Raw genomic sequence first — 15,041 nt, 5'->3', positions numbered from 1 at the left:
CATGAAATATAACAATGGTAACAAAAAGGATTGTAACTTAATGCTTAAATTTGAGTCGTTTTGCACATAAATATGTAACTATTCATTCTCAATTATAACAGTCATACATTAACTCAGAAATGTGTTCCTTTGTTCATGTTCATTTTATATATATTAGGAATACAGCATTTTGTTAAATGGGAAATTGATTATTATAAATTATTTTTCTTTTGTTTGTAGATAAATGCCCGGAGCTTCAACATTTGGGAAGTGCTCCATTGTGTGGAAAAACTGTGCAAATAGAAGATGCCCAAAGGTAAATAATGTAAAATAGGCTGTATGAAACAGCAAACTTCCATTTTAATGAATTCAAGTCAGAGTAATTTATTCCAAAATCAAATAGTCTTCATACACTTGTTATGACTGACATAACATTTCATAGTTCCAGGGTCCAAACACTATATACTGTGATGCTCAAGTGTGCTTTACTACTTTTGGAAAATCATCATTTATATCATGCATAATATCAGATCGCCTGGTTGTGATAAAATGTTTTAAATCATTAAAATATTTGTGTTTGGGAATCAGCAAATTGATATAATGTAGATAATGTAGTGAAGACTGGTTTTAAAAAGAGGTTGGCTGAAATGTGTGATCTGACTAAACAGTGAATATAATAGAAACAGCTATTTTCTCAATTTTAATGAGTATAGGCTTGGACGTGGAAACCATATTCCATACGCCACAACTCACCAGGCAGGTGGACTTTAAATATGTCAGTTCTTGAAAGCCAAATAATAAAAACTTTTTTTAAAAACTAGAGTTTGTAACTTAAAGATAATAATATAAAATAATATTTGTAGAAATGTTTCGTTTACAAATTTGCTCCACAGTAGGTGTTTTCCAAAACGTACTTATTGATGTTGATGTCTGACTGTTTGTTCCTGTAAATAATTCCCTCTTAGATAGTTATGTTTTACAGGTAACTAATTATTGCAGTGATTCTAGTGTGGTCACTCAGTCCATTGAGATTTTCTATAATATGATTACCACATTTAAGAAAATAACTAATAAAGTTCAAGAAAACAAATCTTCACTTGTGCATGCAGTAGTGACAACTTAAATAATTTAAATAGTCAATAATGGACGTGCATAATCTCTGTTCAAATGTGTACATTACTAATTAGGTTTGTAGCATCATGGGTATATTATTACAATATTCAATTTCTCTTAACTTGTTATCCAGTTAATTATATCCTTATTATAAAAGTGGTAGAAAATCAGCAATGCTTGATCAAATAGAGCACAGTTCACAGCCTATTGTGTCACTCTCTCTCTCTTTTTTTTCTATAGCTCTCTCTTGGTCAGTGTGGGAAACTGCTGGACCTGAAGTGCAGGAACATAGCACAGATAAAGGTGTTCTGGAGCCAAGCACGGGAATGGGCCAAAAAAAATCTTAAAATCAAGCAAAAGCTTTTGGTAATAAAATGTTATTCTTCCTCTTTTATATAGAATAGGGAATTTTATTAACATTGTGCAGGGAAGCAACAACTATGCTGATTTCATGCAATAGTGTGCAATCAAATCAACCCAAATATCATTTCAGTATATTAGAATCTACACAAAATCTTGCCCTGCCTATAAAATAATAACTAATCATTTCAGTGGCGTTATACTGTATATAAGGCTACTTCACACAGAGTTGACACTTACACTTTTTGATTTCTGGTCATGCAGTGAGTAGTTGTTCCTGCTACTGATGTTGTGCAGATTCTTTCACAGAAAGGTTTGCTCAGGTGGTTTACCTCTATAAAACACATACTAAGAACAGTGGACTGTCCTCTTACCTTTTTAATGACAACTTTTATGTAAATAATAATACCATTTTGGCACTTCCCGACAACTTGTTCTTGCTATGTTGTTTTGGAAGTTATACCTGAAGTTGTAACTTATGATTAACATGTTTCCTGCAACATTTTTATTTAACCATACTTTCTGTAAATCATAGCTTTCTAATGTTGTATGTAAAAAAAGATAGACCTGACATATCCTGCACAAGCTGGATATATCTCTCCATACTCTTGACCTACTCTTGATTGTGGGTCGAGAGTAAAGAGAGAGATCATTGTTGAGTCTTTCTTGCTCAGCAGATGCTAAACTTATTACTAAATATCTCATCTTATAAGTCATGGTTCAACTCAAATATCTTGAACTAATGATAAAACATCTAATTGCAAATAAAATGCAATCACTCATTTAAAGCACATTCAGTAGCCTACATATTAAAAGAAGCACCCAAATATGCACAAATTATGTACCAAGTTTGTATTTTGCTTGAGTGGTCATTAAATGTGTAGGATCTGGATTAAGTAAAGAGTATCCAATTGTTAACCAGTTCAGAACTACCACCATGGACAGTTCCACACAAGATCGGAAAAGGTATACCTTTATTTAAGAAAAAACACTTTATTGGTAGTGCGAGAGACATTATCAGGTAGTGGGCTCCAAGTCTTTCTTACCTTGGAAATGTTTTTTTTAATATATTTTTTTCTCTGTTTAGATGTAAAAACCTAAGCGTTTAATTAGCTTAGAAATGATTTTAACCTGCAGTTTATACAGTGTAACCCTTGGAAGTTTTCTTCATCTTTGCCTGATATTTAATTAGACTTGGTAAAGAACTTATGCCTTGAAAAGACCCAAATCAACAATGTGCTAACATAGAAGATATTTAAACATCTTGGTAAGTACCAGCGAATTCACAAGAGCTTGCTTATGATAAAATACACATCGTTTCCCATATTATTCCAAAAACAGAATATGACTGTCATCAAAAGGCAACCAAGGATTTATTAACTGTATTTTGATATATTAACTAAACACAATTACACTGGTCAGAAAAAAAACTGAAATTTACCAAATGAACTGGGATGTGTAGATTACTGATATGCCAGTCAGGATCACACCTGTAGTGTTGGGTTTACTACTGTTACATCAAGGTGGAATGGTTTGTATTTACAGAATTGTTCTTTTTTCTTCACAGCACATTGGACATTTTCCAGTACAATACGTGTGCAAGACATGTGAAAACAAGGTTAGTAGTTATACAATATAACTGCATTGTGTGAATCAATGTAAACTATTCTACAACAAGAGAATTCTGCTAAAATGTATGCCTTTCTAAGAAACGTTTAAACAAAAGTTAAAATATTTAAAGCTACAATGCTGTATATACAGAAGTAAACATTTAATGTTTGGGGGATTTATATGTTGTCTGATTTTGGTTGGTTGTGTAAAGGATTTGAATTAAATACTTTTGTTTTTTGATAGTGTCTTCCTAAGGGCTGTAAAGAAGTAATGTTCATTAGTACCCATGTCCATGATAGTAATCTCACCTTTCTTGGTTAAATGGCACATCATTTGTCTTTAAAAGGACAGATGAAACCTATTTAATTTAGCATGAATTGGGTGTTATTTACATGTGTGTGTGTGTGTGTGTGTGTGTGTGTGTGTGTGTGTGTGTGTGTGTGTGTGTGTGTGTGTGTGTGTGTGTGTGTGTGTGTGTGTGTGTGTGTGTGTGTGTGTGTGTGTGTGTATATAATAGGTAACTGGACCACTGTTGTAGGCTCATTTTGATGGACTGAGACAACACTTTGTCACAACTACAGCTCAACTTATGAACTCTTTTTAAGTGGCATTTTGTTAAACAATGACTGATCCATAAATGATATGCTTTGTTATTTTCTTAAGTACTTACTGTCATAATTGAATATTAAGTTGGAAGGGGATGTACTTCATATCACACAAAATATGATTGGATTTACAATATGGGTTTTACATTTGAATGAAAACAAGAAACAACATCATATAAACAGCCTTCAATGTCAACTATTTTAGATGTCCAGCCCATTTTGTCTGGGACATTTGTAGAAGTGTTTATAAACCATGTCAGAATCTACAGTTGTTTGTAACATATTTCAGAAACTAAACGTATAATATCTGTTTGTTTATTTTGCCATTTCTTTCAGCCAAAAGACCTGGCCCCCAGCTTGAGAACCACAGGAGAACATAGATGGTGACTGTGTCATAAAGGAAGTCTAATATTAGATCTGTTGTCAGCTTGGTGGTGCAAAGAAAAAAAAACTTCTTCCCATGAAACTGAGTTGTGTGGACAACAATAAATTTAGAATAGAATGAAATGAGTATAATCTGAAATTACGTTCACACAATCTACATTGTAGAAATGCTGTACAAAACAAGATAAATTGAAATGAGTGTGTAGAAGTCCATTCATTCATTAATTTTCCTCGGCTAAGTCTGATTTATCAGGGGTTTGCCACAGTGGAATGAACCGCCAACTCCACTGGCAAATGTTTTACGCAGCAGATGCCCTTCTAGCCACAACCCAGTACTGGGAAACACCCATACACACTTATTGACAGACACACTCATCCACTATGGCCAATACAGCATGTGTTTGGATTGGAGCACCCGGAGTAAACCCACACAAACACGGAGAACATGCAAACTCCACACAGACACGCCAACTGACCCAGCCGGGACTCGAACCAGCGACTTTCTTGCTGTGAGGTGACCGCTGAGCCACAGTGCTGCCCTGCTTGGATGTTAATAAAGTATTTTGTGAATTAAAGTCATGTTGTAGGATTTGTACTTTATTTATACACTCTCAAGTACTAGTCTAGTAACAGTTGAACTTTGAGCTCTGTCTGGGCCCAGTGTTTGACACTGAACACTGTATTATAGAAGCTTTAGAACATCTTTAGCAGTGCTTTGGTCATATTATAGCCAATTTTGATATTATGAATACGTTTCTGTTAACACTAACCACATTACTGAATCAGTACACTATATTTTTTCTGCATACAATGAATGTGCATACAATGAATGTGATCTGATTTAACATAAAGTTAATCATATAAAAGTTAGTCAAAACACACGTCAATATATATATATGTCAAATTAAAACAGTGTGCCACAAACAGTATGTATTTAATTTCCACAGTCTTAAGTTTATGTAAATTATCTGTAGCTTTAGTTCGTTGCTATGGTGATTGACACTTTTAGCCATATTTGCGTAGCTTTGACGTACACAAAAGTATTATTTTTTCATTGATAACTCAATTATATTGTATGTTGTTGTTAATGATTTAATTTTGTATTATTTTCTTCTTAGAGTCTTCAATGTATTTTTTGTGTAGTGTAAAATTGCGGAAGTGCTTTGGGCTGTGGGCGGAGTTAGCGCGTTTTACACCTAATTTGTCTCAAATGTCTGAAATGAACCAACTTATTTACTTTTTGTTGACATAGCCAAGCTACGTGTCGTGTAATCACTTTTTTGATTGCACTAGATAGTTTATTTATGCAGTAGATATATCTTTTTGTAACCCTAATTTCAAACCCTACTTTGCAAACCAAAAGAACTACAAATATGGCGCTGATTTGTATGAAACTTCGTGACGCTGCTAGTAGGAATTGTAGTTTTTTTTTATTTTTGTGTTTTGCTTAGAATTAGAAGTTGTAATTAGTGGGTTGACAGTTTAATGAGGGAGTTATGGAGATGGTAAACACAAATATGTTTTCAGATTTTAAATATCTTATTGTTAAATGGGATTAAATCAATTATAACCATATTTTACAGCGCCCCCAGTTGGGGCCCAATGCTGACTGTACTCACAAGATTCCTAAGATCAAGAGCTCTCCTTTACAGCTGGGCCTATGTGTGTAGGCTCCTTTTTTGCTGAATTAGAAGCCTTCAAAACATGCACCAAAGTACGGATTTGATGCTCAGTTTTTCAAAGCAGGGGACATGTAAAATGTTCATACCAACATATGCTACTCTTCAGGTCAATACCTTTCCAACAGTGTATTTGTTTCTGGTCTACAAAAAAAAATAAACTATATATATATATATATATATATATATATATATATATATATATATATATATATATATATATATATATATATATATATATATATATATATATAATTTTACAGACACATGCCATCTCAGGTTTAGTTTCAGAGCACTTTGAATATTCAACATATTAAGTGTGTGTGTGTGTGTGTGTTTGTTTCTGACTATTAAACAAAATAACAACCCCACAACATGAGGAATGCATGGTCCACAGGCACACACAAACACACCTTCTGAGGACATTCTCTAGCCCCTTCCCTTAACCATCACAGCTAAATATGTGCCTAACATAACCTTAACTTAACCTTTAAATCATATTTTTTTTCACCCTCAAAGTTCTTTCCATGAGTGTCAGATTGCCAACATCTCTTCATTTTACTGTCTTGATCCTCATTTTGTTGGTCCAATACTCAAATCAGCTTCACAAAGACTGAGACACACAAACACACAGAGATGGGTTTCATATTTTGTGGGGATTTTTATACTGTACATTATACATTTTATTACACATTTATATTCTTTCTCTCCTACATTAAACCTCCTCTTAAACATTGTTGGGTAATGTAATTTGAAAAATAACTATTTACTGATTACATTAATTAGTGTTTAAATGACTATTGTTATTGGGTGAAAATAAATGTAACTACTTGACGTAGTACAACAAACCATAATAAATCATATGACAGTCTGAAATGTCCAATGCAGATGATCTGAAACTGAAATATTCTGCAAAATATCAGTTTATGACTTCATTTTCTTCTTCTGCTTATGGTATTCATAAAATCTACATTCTTCATTTTAAAGCAGATGTTCTGCACAATATTTTAGGAAAAAAAGAGAATAAAGTACTCTGCTTCTGTAAATTTCTTACTTTACTTTTCCAGTGGTTCAGTATTATTTTAAACTAGTTATTACACTCACACCTCTTGCGCTGTTGTTCTCTTTGTAGTGTAAGTGTGATAAATCTATCTTACTATGACAGTGTAACTGGGACTTTCAATGTTCCAACATCAAAATCAAAGTCAGCTTTATTGTCAATTCAACCACATGTACAGGACATACAGAGAATCAAAACCCTCAGACCCGAACATATAACATTAATACAAAAAGGAGAATTCTGAAAAGAAATTACAATAAATACAATTACACGTATAATCTAAAAATACAAGTAAAATAAAAATATATAAACAATACAATAAGGATACAATACAATAAACAAAAACAATAAACAATACAATAAGGGCATATGGCAAGCAGAGCAAACTAGAGTTGTGCAGATGCAAAACGGTATATAATGCAAAAGTACAGTGCAAAACAGTAGATACGGTAGAGCAAAAAGCTTGTAAACATGATAATGATGATAAAGTGACAGTGTCTTAATAGTATACAGGGAGATAGTATGAGATAACTAGCAGTAACATGTAAGTAGTTCAAGTTAAATCTTAAAGTGTCCAGTTCATTCTTTTGTCAAGGCCTGGATTTTGATTAACAGAAGTCAATCCAATAGTTTAATGACAAATTAAATGTGTATTTCATATCTACAGCTTTAAGCAAGAATTTACAGACATTTGAGATCCAAAAGTTTTGCAGAGCAGAAACAATACAAACATATAGTTCCTGACAATACAGCAGTGTAAATCAGCATGTTGTTACAAAGGTAAAGAACTGCATATTTCTGTCATCAGTTTTAACTAGGGCTGCACAATATATCGTCCTCAGCATCCATATCACAATGTGATCATTCACAGTAGTCACGTCACAGGATCTGCAATGTCAGTTCAGCTTCAGTTTATTTATCCTTCAGGAAATCTGAGTGGATCTATAGCTGATCAGGAACCATATTGTTGAGTGATTGTGAGTTTGACCTTAATAGGGTGAACGAGTGCTTGTTTGCTTTGTTTAAGGCCTATGACTGTAAGATTTCAAGTGCATTTAAATCATTTGTGTACAAGAAATGATAGCAATAAAAATGCATTTGCATTTAACTTTTATACAGTGAAGATCATTTGCTTATGTTTGATTATTGACTTTATTCTCAAATACAGTGAGACTCACCAAAAGAGTTAAATTAATTACATTTCATTTGTGCAGATTATCTGGCCTACAAAATCATCCCAACTGATATAAAATGAGAAGTTATTTCCAAACTGAGCTATTCAATTCATCTAGTGAAATCATTAATCATATAGCAACAAATATCACAGAAAAACTCTCGCAATGTCGGATTTTTCCAATATCGTGCAGCCCGAGTGTTAACGTCAGTGAATTTAATCATCTCCTTTAGCTTAATGGTTTTAAAAAAACTCAACTTTCAAACTAAATCAAATATATATATTAAAGAGATGTTCTGAAGTCTAGAAACCAAAGCGATCCCACCGCTGTATCATACTCCTCCTCATCTTCATCCTCAGAGCTAATGTCATCATCCAAGTCCATTTCCCTTTCCTCTTCTTCCATCAGGCTAGGAGTTTGAGTCCAGAATCCTCTGTATGTGCACGCTACAGTCTGCTGCTGTTTCAGTCTGAGCTCCTGCAGTCTTTTCTTCAGTACACAAGAGGCCCTTGGAACCCATCCTCTGTGAAATGCGTTCGGATAACCTATAAGTCCCACACATAAAGAGTATTGGGATTACGGTCACACTTCACATTTGATCAGAGAGACCTTATTTACATTACAAACAAATTGTACATTTAAAGACTTTAAATAGAAGAATAATTAGATGACAGTGTTTTGGCTATTTATTAAACCAGAATAATGGCTTTTCACTTCACAACCATATGACCTGTGAATTTTAAAGAGAAGATTTACCCTTACTTCCTGCTTGTCCACACTGAAACAGTGGCGTGTGTGTGTGCGTGCGTGCGTGTATGTATGTGTGCGTGTATGCATGTACAGCTGCAGTCCAAATTATTAGCCCTCCTGTGAATTTTATTTTTCAAATATTTCCCAAATGATGGAGGTAAATTTTCAATTAAAAAAACTTTATTGATACACATATAAAGTTATTGTGTGTGTGTGTGTTGCGCGTGTGTGTGTGCGTATATATGTGTATGTGTGTGTGTGTGCGTGCGCGTACATGTGTGTGTGTGTGTGTGTGTGTGTGTGTGTGTGAGCGCGTGTGTGTGCGCGTGTGTGTCTATGTGTCTGTGTGTGTGTGCGTGTGTATGTATATGTTAGTTACATCTTAATACAACACCTGTGTTCTGTTCCCGTCAAGGTTAAATCCTGTTCTCTTCTGCTTTGTTGGACAGTTACTGTAGTTTCTGTGTCCACATGGTCACCATTAGGTTGTCGGTTGTATCTTTGGATCTCTTTAAGCAAGTGTTTCTGTTCTTGGGCAGTCTTTTGAATAATCATCTGACCCCTTTTGTTCTGATCTGTAATATGAGAAAAAAAAAGCAATGATATTACAAAAGTGTTGCATGGAATTGAACAAGATGAATCAGTGTAACACCAATCTGCATCATTTACTAATACTTACATTCTACCTTTAAATGCTAGTGTTTTCTTCTGACAAATGCTCACAAAGAGTGATTCGATGGACAGCTGCAAGCCTACGAGCAGCAACAGGACCGGCTGCAGCATTTCCTAAAGTAAAGTAAAAGTTAAAAAAGCACTCAAGTTCTGTTTATTGCACACAGTGCAGCAACAACAGACAAACTTCAGGACAATAAAGGACCAGACAACAAAAGACATACTAATATGCATATATGGTGTGGTGAACTTATATATTGTGTCTTCTGGAGCAGAAAACTAATTAATTGCCCCATAAGCCTTACTGTGGCTGTACAATAGGTGATAGTGATAGGCAATATGTTCAGTGATTAAGTAAATGACCCTATAAACTGACAAAAGTAACACATGGTGCTCTTGCAGATACAGAAAGGGACAGAGAAATCTTGAGGTTTGTAGCTGCTCATTGAAAAGTAGATGTGTATAAAACAACTGAGATAACTGCACCAAGAAGGACAACCAAAAACTGCCTTTTGAAGATATGGAGCGAGAAAACAGAGCCCTGATTTAGGAGTCTAATGTTGCAGTTCTTTATTACTGTTATTGATTTCCTTAAATTATACAGTTTGGTTTTACTCGAGTTGCATGGCTCAATCATCCTGCTTTCACCTTTAAAAAATAAAACTTATTCCTCTGAGTCAAAATATAAAATATAAATATAAACTGAACCTGTAAATAGTGTTGATCACCACACCATAATTTAACATTAAGCTACTGCTAGTTGCATTACACATTGAACAGTCCAGTGTTTATTTATAAAACATTTTACTTACCACTAATTGCCTACTGCTTGACATCAATAGCCCACTATTTTACTGTGTCATCGCTGCAGTACAAATGGTCCTACATCAACTCTGCAGCCAAGGCATTCTTACTGTCTGCAAAACAGCAATACGAAAAGTTAATAAAATACTCATTTAAAAATTATTCCAAGATTAAAAAAAAAAAACAATTATATATATATATATACACACGCACACACACACACAGATTTATTAGCCCCCCTTTGTTTTTTTTTTGTTTTTTTAATATTTCCCAAATGATCCAACATACATATATACTGCATCATTTGGGAAATATTTAAAAATGAAAAAAAACAAAAAGAAAAAAACAAAGGGGGGCTAATAATTCTGACTGTGTGTGTGTGTGTGGTGTGTATATATATATATATATATATATATATATATATATATATATATATATATATATATATATATATATATATATATATATATATATATATATATAGCTGAGGCACCCTTTCATTATCTACATGGGGTACAGTAGCAATTGTGATGCATTTTGGGATTTAAGTTAAAATGCAAATATTTAAAATATTTCATTGCTTCACAGTACATGGTGCAGTTAGGGAGGAACAAGCCATGGAGAACAAACTGTTGGGAAAATAATAAGCCACATTAGGACAATTGTTTGAAACTGCTTGCCAGATATACAAAAATAAATGAATAATTTATCAAGCTTGCAACATGAAAAATATCAAACCTATATGTATTTGTCATTACAATGTAATTTATATGACCTATTTGCATTAAGACTACGAAGTACCAAGAGCACAATTATTAATTCAGGTTTATCTGATATTTGTTTTGGGACTTAGCATGTAATGAAACAGATGGGAGAAAACTAGGCATTAACTAACAGGAGTTAAATGATTACACATCTGTTTATAACGAATGAAACTTGCCTGTATCTCCTCAACAAATAAATCTGCCAACAGAAGAGCAGCTTCTAGTTTGTGCTTATTTCCTCCTAACATTGTCCTATAAAAATAAATGTATGTCAGTTAGATCTGATATCAGACTGCAACTCAAACTTGAGTTGATTATTACAATCAAAGCAAAGCTTGGAGCACATCAGATATGTGATTTAACATTAGTCATTTTACTTCATTAATGTTAACAAGGCTACAGTTACGTCATTTAACAGAAGATTTCATTAATTACTAAAGAATCTTTTTTGGCAAACTGTATTGGTAAATTCCTCATTTTAATGTAGCAAATGTCTTTCTGCTGGGGACACTGACTTTAGACTAAATCATGCTTAATTATTGTATATAAAATTAAAATATAGCAGAAATAGCCTAATCCGGTGTTTTTCTGTCTTTTAGACAACACAAACTAATAAATAAATGAAATAAAAAAATAAATGTCATAAATTAACAACAAAAATGTCTCCAAGATATTAATTGGAAAAAGATGTATTTTGATGAGGTTACACATTTTCCACCCTGCTAATTGTAGCACTGTATTTATTCATTTAATTTTTAGAAAAATAATAAATAAATAATAAATTAATTTGAAACTTATTTAGTTGCTTTTTTATACCTTTTATATAATTTTATTTTAATACAATTCATTTATTATTTTAATACTTGTTTATTCATTTGTTTTACCTTAAATCAATTTTGTGTCAATTATTTTATCATATCTATTTATTGTATTATTTTATGGATTCAATTTAGTTCTTTGTTTCGTTTAAACTAACGTAAGTGATTTAAAAAAAGGTCTAACGTGGCATTTTAAAACGCTTGATAAATTATTTAAATTTAATTTTGATTTTACGTGTTATGCTATTCTCTAAATATATATATATTCACGGATACTACTATGCATCTGCACCGATCTGCACGCAACTAGTGATGCCTGCATGAATTACATAAGTTAAGGTGTCTAACGTTACTATTATAGCACTCAGATCGGCTTTTATGTTCTGTAACACCGATCTGACGTCAGGTATAGCTAATAACATTAAGACAACAATTTGAGAATAAAGCCCATTTGCACTTATTATTATTTGCACTTATTAGTCCACTTTAATGCTCGAAGTAACCACTTTAGCTAGAGGTTAGCTAAGACTCGGATCATTTTACTGACTCGGATCATTGAATCCCGTTCAGCAAACAAAACGAATCCTTTTGCCAAAAAATATTATTAAGGTTAACGTTACATGTTTAAAGCGACTTACATCGACCAACCGACTTACGCAAGCGTTGATTACAATTTATAACGTTTATGTATGTATGTATGTATGTATGTATGTATGTATGTATGTATATATATTAGCGAATAACAACCGGAAACTTTGTGTGAGAGTCATATTAAAGTTCAAAATGCACAACTATAATTTAATTTGTAGATCTGCCGTCATCTCTGATGTTTAAAAACGTCCAATTATGTCACAACATAATAAAAACAGATACATTTTGTATCACCAATGGCAACAGGCTGTGAATGCTAGGCTACCAGCTATGCTAACCGAACGACCACTTGAATAACAACTTTGAACGCACAATCTGCCGTTTCTTAACACACGACTCCATGTGACGTGATGCAGAAACATAAAATCTATCAAAATAATACGGTTAACGCCGTGATTTCTTTACAAGAAGGAGAAAAAAAGACTTACTTGCTGCAATATGGACCCTCATCAGGTGAACTGTGCGTTGGAACCGAGCGTCTTGTTCATGACGTCATCGCCGTAGAGTTGGTGCGTGGTATTTGTACGCATCTGTTCTCAACAGAAGCGAATGGGGAGAATTGGCGTATCATATGCACGCAAAAATGGATTTTGGCGTAAGCATTGCACGCAAATGGAAAGTGTAAAGTCGTGTTATTTGTACGCAGATTGATGAGATCGGGTTGAATACTTGACTAGATATTTTTCAAGAAACTTCTATAAAGCTTGAACTGACATTTAAAGGCTTAACTAGGGTAATTAGGATAACTAGGCAGGTTAGGATAATTAGGCAAGTTATTGTATAATGATGATTTGTTCTGTAGACTATCAAGAAAATAGCTAAAATGGGCTAATAACTTTAACCTTAAAATAATTTGAAAAAAATTAAAAACTGCTTTTATTCTAGCCAAAATAAAACAAAAAAGACTTTCTCCAGAAGAAAAAATATTATCAGACATACTGTGAAAATTCCCTTGCTCTGTTAAACATAATTTGGGAAATATTTAAAAAAAAAAAGGCAAAAAAAATAAAAATAAAATTCAAAGGGCAGCTAATAATTCAGACTTCAACTGTATGTTTACAAAAAAGTTTTTATTAAAGGCATCGTAAGTAATTTTTGCCTTTAGAGGACACATATTCACAACAAACAAATGTGTATTTTCTTGAGAGTTTGGAATCACAGGAGTACTGCAGCTCCTTAAAGCATCCTTGGTGTTTCACTTTTTTCTATAAAATTAAACCAGAATTCAAGGGTGTATCGCAGCAATAGCATGGCAACACAGAACACGTCTATTTTACTATTAAAATGCTTATTGTTCTAGATTTTAGAATTCTTTTAGAACATTTGTAATAACGTCAGCAAAATATATATCACTAGATGTTCTAGTAGTTTTTGGATAGTTTAATGAAAGAAAATCCTTTAAATAACATATCAATCTAAATTTACCTCCAATTAAGTGATTGAAAACATTAGATTAAGTAAGTTAATTTAAAGGGCACCTATATTACCTCTTTTACAAGTTGTAAGATAGGACTTTGGTGTCTCCAGAATGTGTCTGCAAAGTTTCAGCTCAAAATACCCATCAGATCATTTATTATATAATGTAGAATCATCTCATTTTGGTGTGTGAGTAGAGTGTAGCTGTTTTTGTAGCCTCTGTGCCTTTAAATCCAAATGAGCTGCTTCTCCCCGCCCACCGCTCCAATGTGCTTGTCTGCATCCCATGCAAAGCCTTACCACTGCACACGACATTCAGATAATTTTCTTTTTAAGCTGATTCTCGCAATAGTGTCCGAAATAAAGAATACAAAAGCAAGAGCCTTTATTCTCTGTGTGTTCACCATGGTTAAATGAATGAATGAATACTACTGCAAACAATTTTGGAGGGAATGTGAAGACAACATTAACAAATAATTTTTTTTTTTTATTACTCATTTATGAATAGAAATGTTTTCTTTTATAATACTTTTTTCTGATTCAAAAAATAACGAATAAACTACTATTTCTCATCTAACACGCATGGACCTGCTTGGACAACGCTGGAATACATCACATTCGGTAAGCCAGTCGCATACGGTCTAGTCGCAGACGTTCAAATATTTTAATGGATCCGCAGCTCAATTCGGATCCGAATTTTCCGCATACTGAAATGATCGGAACTTCACGCAGCTCCCGGACTACTCTCCATTGGAATTGAATGACTTCCGATCTGTTGTCTGTCGTGTGCATAGGAAGGCGGCATCAGTGATAAAGACAAACACGGATGAAGCTGAAATACAGCTCATTAGTAAAAATATCAAGTAAGTTTATTTGATGTATTTGTGGTAGAGTTTATATAAGCCTATCTGAAATGATGAGTCACTCACAAATGCCGTTTGCAGTACGCACACACACATATGCGCATTTACTTGCACCATGCGGCTTAGAATTGCATATTGATTTTGTCTTTATAACAAACATGCTCTGTTCTAAAAAAAATGTTAACTAAAAATTGATTATTGAGGTGCAGCTGATCACAGAGAGTTGTAACATGTTTAATCCCAGTTTCTTTGCAAAAAATGTTCTATAGACATGTGTGTAAATGTTATTATGGAGTCACGGCACTTGTCAATCAATTGGGTGGACGGAGAAAACCGC

The 15,041-nt window shown here is 33.4% G+C and overlaps 1 long non-coding RNA gene across 1 annotated transcript; it reads left to right on the top strand.

The window, feature by feature from the left end:
• The first annotated feature begins 1,336 nt into the window (after positions 1 to 1,336).
• Positions 1,337 to 4,595, top strand: LOC130244003 (uncharacterized). The gene is made up of 3 exons (XR_008839185.1): positions 1,337 to 1,458; positions 3,020 to 3,070; positions 4,005 to 4,595. It is a non-coding gene; the product is annotated as an uncharacterized LOC130244003 (long non-coding RNA).
• The last annotated feature ends 10,446 nt before the right edge of the window (positions 4,596 to 15,041 follow it).

Source organism: Danio aesculapii, chromosome 16 (genome assembly GCF_903798145.1).
Source record: "Danio aesculapii chromosome 16, fDanAes4.1, whole genome shotgun sequence".
Taxonomy (NCBI): domain Eukaryota; kingdom Metazoa; phylum Chordata; class Actinopteri; order Cypriniformes; family Danionidae; genus Danio; species Danio aesculapii.
Note: the sequence above shows the minus strand (reverse complement) of the source record. Positions and strands in the feature narration are given on the sequence as shown.